Here is a 6,752-nt window from a genome sequence, read left to right on the forward strand (position 1 = left end):
ATTTGCCTTGCTCACACCAGACCTGGGTTCAATCCCCAAAATCCCATCTGGTCCCCTAATCGTCCCAAAAGTAATTTCTGAGGCAGAGCCAGGAGTAATCCCTGAGAGTCACAGGGTGTGACAAAAAAAAAAAAAACTAAATCTAATCCTAGTGGTGAACAAATGAAAACAAACAAACAAACAAAAAAAAACAGGATTTCTAGCTACAAAAACCTGACCATAACAACCATGATTGTGAAGAACTTCTTCTGGGACCACCAAGAAAGACTTTGGGGTTAGACAACTAAGTATGCCTGGAGCCTGTAGTTGGTCTTATGCCAGGATGCTTCATGGGTAAGGTCTTTCTATGCAAAAAATGAAAAATAAATAAAAATTAAAAACTGCTACACACACCTTTTTTAATTTATTTTTTATCTCTTATCTTTTAAATTGAGGACCCCTTCTTTTTCATAGAACCTGGGGACATGAATTACTTCATTTACCACATATTCCTGCATTTTTCTATAAAACTAAAAAGAAATAAGTAAATGTTGGGGGCCCGGGGCCAAGTGGTCTCAGATGCATTGGCAGGAAAATAAATAAGAACAGAACTAAATATCCAAGCCAAAGTCAATAAAATCATGGAACCTAAACTTTTTTTTCATCAAGTCATTAATGTTTTTTATTATCAAATAAAATTCCCAATTTAGGGGATCTGAAATTTCTATATTGCAGGTTGACAATGCTTGGAGCATACAAGTATATTACAGAGTTAATACCAAAGTCTTAGCACATAAAATATTTAAAATATTTGCAAAGAATTATCCATGATGAAATAATTTATTTCTTTTGAGGATTAACCTTCTTTTATTTTAAACATTTTCATAGATTTCTTTTTTTGTTTTGTTTTTAATTAATTTTTTTTATTTAAACACCTTGATTACAAATCTGATTGTAGTTGGGTTTCAGTCATGTAAAGAACACCCCCCTTCACCAGTGCAACATTCCCACCTCCAATGAAGGGACCTAAACTTTAATAATCTAAATTTAAAGGGGCCTGTTATACTAGCAGGCCAGGGGGCAAAGAGTGGTGATATAGGATGTACTCTGGGTCCATTGGTGGAGGGAGGTTGACACTGGTAGTGAGAAGGCCCTAACTCATTGTATATCTGAAATTCAACTCTGAAGGACTCTGTAGATAACAAATTTTTCAATGAAGTAAAATTTAAAAAATAAAGTGATGACATATAGAAAAAATAAGACAATAAGAGGAGAGTGGTCATGAAAGTGGATCATTGGAGATTTCCAAGAACCAAATGCAGAGCCTCATACATTTGAGATCTGCATTGAGCTACATTCTACAATACAATCTACAACATACAATCTACCATTAATCAACACTCCCAGCCCCTCAAAAGACCCTCACTTAAGGGAAAAGACACTTCTAAACTGGAGATGGAAAGTGCAAGTTCATAGTTCACTAAATAGCTCAGTTCCAAATAACATTTACAGTTTTATTCTATAAATACTAATTACATATATAAAAATTTAATCTATCACTGTACTAGGAAGACCAAGAATTGTGATGATCTTGGAAAGGGTAAAAAAAGTTAAATCTTCATTTTCTAAAATTGAAAAGATTATATTTAGTTAATGCCTAAGACTAAAGTTCAAACCTGTCATTATTAAAGGAGTAAAAATTGACTGGGAGAAATGAAAGAATATTGTGGGAATCTGATGGTTCCTAAAAAGTTTATAGAAAGAGTTGATTCAATGTAGAAGTATGATTCTTTTTAAACAAGTATAAAATCATCAAATGGTACTTAATATTTTTTAAAACTCTATTTAGAAAGAATCAGAAGTCATCAAAACAGCCTCATTTCAGGCACTTAGACTCACTTCCAGGGGCAGGAGCAATAGTACAGTGGACAGGTCACTTGCCTTGCATGAAATCAACCCATGTCTGATCCCCAACATCCCATACAATACTCTAAGTTCCAATAGGAGTTACCTCTGGGTGCAGAGCTAAGAGTAAGCTCTTAGCACTGTCAGAGATGGTCCAAAAACAAATAAATCATTTCACTTCCATTTTAGTCAATGCAGTCAAAATCAAGTCTTCAGACCAGCCCATGATATGAAGCTTCACACTAAGAGCAGTGAGTGCAGTTAGAGAAATAATTGCACCAACTACCATGACAATGAGAGAGAGAGAGAAAAAGAGAGAGAGAGAGAGAGAGAGAGAGAGAGAGAGAGAGAGAGAGAGAGAGAGAGAGAGAGAAATGGGATGCAGTCCCTAAGACAGGCAGGGGGTGGGAAAGGAGAGAAATGGGGACATTGGTGGCGGGAAAGTTATGCTGGTGAAGGGTGGTATACATTCAATGACTAAAACCCAACCACAAAAATTTTTTGTAATGTCAGCTCTTATATAAATAGATTTTAAAAATAAAATAAAAAAATAAAATTTTAGTCCTCCAAAAGCCATTGCATCAAATGCTTATACTGAAAAGCATCCAGTCAAAGGAAAAGATGAAAACATTAGCTTGCTCCTGAGAATGTGCACATCTGTGTATATGTGTCCCTGAAACAACTGTGATAAAACATAGAGGACTGTAACTTGGGAGAGATACAGATGCTGATGGGCATTGATCTATCCTTTAAACTTGTCTGGAATTTTCATAAGAATTAGAGAGGAAGAAAGAAGAAAACCAAGGCCACCTCTGATTTATTACCTTTTCTTGCTTAACCTAATCCTGCTTGTGGTACAGGACCATATCTTTCCCCTCACTAGTCTCTCCCTTCTCCTTTTCTGCCCTTTCCCTTGCCTTGAGAAAAATCGTAGTAATTTTTTTAATTCCTGTATAACATGTACTTGCCAATGAAACCAAACCTTTCCTATGGGGAGGGAGCCCAACTGAGATCTAAGTGGCACCCACATTTTGGACACAACATGCCCAAACAGGTCAGATGAGTAGGTGACGTAAGCAAGCAGCAAGAAGCTAGTCATTGGCATGAGCTGGTCTTTTTGCAGAGTCAGAACCTACCTTTGATGGTGATGAAACAGGAAGGTATAGGAAATGTGAGCAAAAACAGACATAAAGGTGTTACTTCACCAGACGCTGTAAGATAGGAGTGTACAAGGGCCAGGGACAAGGGCAGGGACCTGCTATTCTTCTGATGTGTTAGAGCCTTCCACAGAGATTTGCTACAGTCAAGACAGGCTGTGGCAGGGTTAGCCACCTTCACAATGGGCCCCAGAGACCCACTTTACTGTGTATCCCCAGTTGCTGGGTCAAGGCTTGGTGATCAGCACCCTAACAAAGACTCACTTGTTGATCTCAGCAACAATCAAATGGGGGGGGCAGGGAGGGACCACTTAAAGACAAAGATGATGGGGCCAGAACAATAGCACAGTGGCAGAGCATTCACCTTGCACATAGCCAATCTAGGATGGACCTTGGTTCAATCCCCCTGCGTCTCGTATGGTCCCTCAAGCCAGGAGCAATTTCTGAGCACATAGCCAGGAGTAACCCCTGAGTATCACAGGATGTGACCCAAAAAAGCACAAAAAAAAAAAAAAAAGACAAAGATGAAGACTAATTTACATGTGAGAGAGCCTTGGAAAACTGGAACAAGCCTGATAACTCTTCAGAGCGAGAGGGGCTTAAAAGCTGGGAAAAAAATGAAAGTAGGGCACTATGATTCCATTATGCCAATGAAGCTGTGAGTCTCAGGGAGTTTTGTTTTGTTTTGTCTGTTTTCTTGTAAAGTCTTTTAGTAGTTGCAATAGGGTTTAACTACACTAACAACTAACATGACAATGTTACTGAGTGAGAGAAGTAGAATGCCTGTCTCAAATATAGGGAGGGGTTTAGGGAGCATGAATGGTGAGAACGTTGCATTGGTGAAGGAGGGGTGTTCTGTTATGACTGAAACCCAACTACAATCATGCTTGTAATCATGGTGCTTAAATAAAGATTTTATAGAATCAAAAAAAATAAAAAAAAACAAAAAAATTCGAAGTATATGATTTGATGGATTTTGTTTTACTTGTATTTTTCAGTATGGAATTTTTACCTTTTACCGTTGAGCTGTTTACTGACCTGGATTGAAGCTATTTACAGTTTATCAATCCGACTTTACTGATTATGGCAGGGGTGGTGAACACGCGGCTCTCGAGCCGCATGCGGCTCCTGTCCAAAATGAATGCGGCTCTTTGCCTCTTATCAGTATTTTGTATACTGTGGCTCTTTGCCAAGTTTGGATTTTGTTCTGCTGCTTCTGAGGAGTGGCCTCTGAGGAGAGATCTCCGAGCGCTGAGTCCCGCCCCCAGGCTGTGTCATCCCGTCTCCCATCTCTCGGAAACAACTGCACTGGGCGAGCAAGGAGTGGGGGGGAGGACGGACCCCATGTGGCACATGTTGGGTCCCATCTTGCCATTAGTCCATTAGTTCTTAGTGTGGAGGACGCAGCACACCCTCACCATCACTGCAGGATTTTTACCCTCACTCAAAATGGCAAAATGCAATATGTGTTTAATATATTATTGTTAAAATTATATGCTTTTGTGTGAGTGTTTGTCTGTTTTGGCAGGTCACTGCGTGCTGTGGCTCTCTGACTCTCACAGTTTAAATTTTGGCTCTTTGTGTCGAACTTGTTCGCCACCCCTGGGTTAGGGCTTACTATTGAACCACATTCCCAGATCCCAATTTGATCATTTTGGCATAGTATACACCTGTGGAATTATCACCACTATCAAAGTAGTGAACTATCTATCATTCCATAGAGTCACTTCATGACATTTTGTAACCTTCCCTCTAGCACCCACCTCAGACAGCTACAATCACTTGATGACCACCTTACTACCTCACTTAATGACATATCAGCAATGACAGATCACATATTCAGGGTGGTCCCAATAGTCTATAAACGTATTACCAAAGTGTGTAATACAAGGCTATACATGGAAGTTTGTATAATTACAAAATCTGACAATTGTATGATGACATTACCTCACCATTCATTTCTCAGACCACACATCCCCATCATTAACTGTCATATGAATACACACAAATGCTTCCTGTCTCCAAAGCTTTGTTTGCATCTTGCAGAATTTTATGTAAATGAAATTATACAATGTATGTCTAACTTCTCTTGATATAATTATTGGAAATTTATTCATAATATATCATCACTAATGTGTTCTATTTTTATTGTGAGTTGTATTCCAAAGCAAAGATATACCACAGTTTGTCAATTCTTTTGTTAATGGACATTGAGTTGTATTCATTTTTTGGCAATGACAAGTAAACTTTCTAGAATATATATTTGTATAAACATATATTTTTTCTAATAAGATCTTTATTTAAGCGCCATGCTACAAGCATGTTTGTAGTTGAATTTCAGTCATAAAAATGACACTCCTCGGGGCCGGGCGGTGGCGCTGGAGGTAAGGTGCCTGCCTTACCTGCGCTAGCCTAGGAGACGGACCGCGGTTCGATCCCCCGGCATCCCATATGGTCCCCCAAGCCAGGAGCGACTTCTGAGCGCATAGCCAGGAGTAACCCCTGAGCGTCACCGGGTGTGGCCCAAAAACCAAAAAAAAAAAAAAAAAAAAAAATGACACTCCTCTTCACCAGTGCAACCTTCCTACCACCAATGTCCCCATCTCCCCACCTCCCACACCCCCACCTGTCTTCAAGACAGGCATTCTATTTCTTTCATTTACTATCATTGTTATAATAGCTGTTAGTGTAGTTATTTCTCTAACTGCTCTCACCACTCTTTGTGGTAAGCTTCATATCATGAGCTGGTTTTTCTGGCCCTTATCTTTTTTGTCTCTGTGTATTATTACCATACTGTCTTTTATTTTTCTTAAATCCCACAGATGAGTGAGACTATTCTGTTTCTATTTCTCTACCTCTGACTTATTTTACTCAGTATAATAGTTTCCATGTACATCCATGTATAGGAAAGTTTTATAACTTTATTGTTCCTATTAGCTGCTGTTTCTTTAGCAATTCATCTGTTGTCAAGCCTCTAGATTGTTTCCAGATTTTGGCTATTGTAAATAGAGCTTCAATGAATACAGGTGTGCAGAAGACATTTTTGTATTGTGCTTTTATGTTCCTAAGGTATATCCCTAGGAGTGGTATAGCTGGATCATATGGGAGCTCAATTTCCAGTTTTTTTATGATGAATATCCATATAGTTTTCCAGAAAGTCTGGACTAAACAGCATTCCCACCAGCAGTGAATGAGAGTTCTTTCTCCCCACATCTCTGCCAGCACTGATTGTTCTTGTTCTTTGTGATGTGTACCATCTATGGTGTGAGATGGTACCTCATTATTGTTTTGATTTGCATCTACCTGATTATTAGTGGTGTGGAGTGTTTTTCCATGTGCCCTTTGGCCATTTGTATTTCTTCTTTGAGGAAATGTCTATTCATTCCTTTTCCCCATTTTTGATGGGGTTAGATGATTTTTTCTTTTTAAGTTCTGTCTTGTATATCTTAGATATTAGCCCCTTATCTGATGGGTATTGGGTTAATAGTTTCTTCCATTCTGATTCATATAACAAAGTGGCAGGCTACAAAACTAACATGCAAAAATCAATGGCCTTTTTATACACAAATAATGATAGCGAGGAAATGAACATTACAAAAACAATCCCATTCACAATAGTGCCACAGAAACTCAAATATATTGGAGTGAACTTAACTAAATAAGTGAAGGACCTATACAAAGAAAACTACAAAAACACTGCTTCAAGAAATT

The sequence above is a fragment of the Suncus etruscus genome, chromosome 12, assembly GCF_024139225.1.
Source record: "Suncus etruscus isolate mSunEtr1 chromosome 12, mSunEtr1.pri.cur, whole genome shotgun sequence".
NCBI classification, from domain to species: domain Eukaryota; kingdom Metazoa; phylum Chordata; class Mammalia; order Eulipotyphla; family Soricidae; genus Suncus; species Suncus etruscus.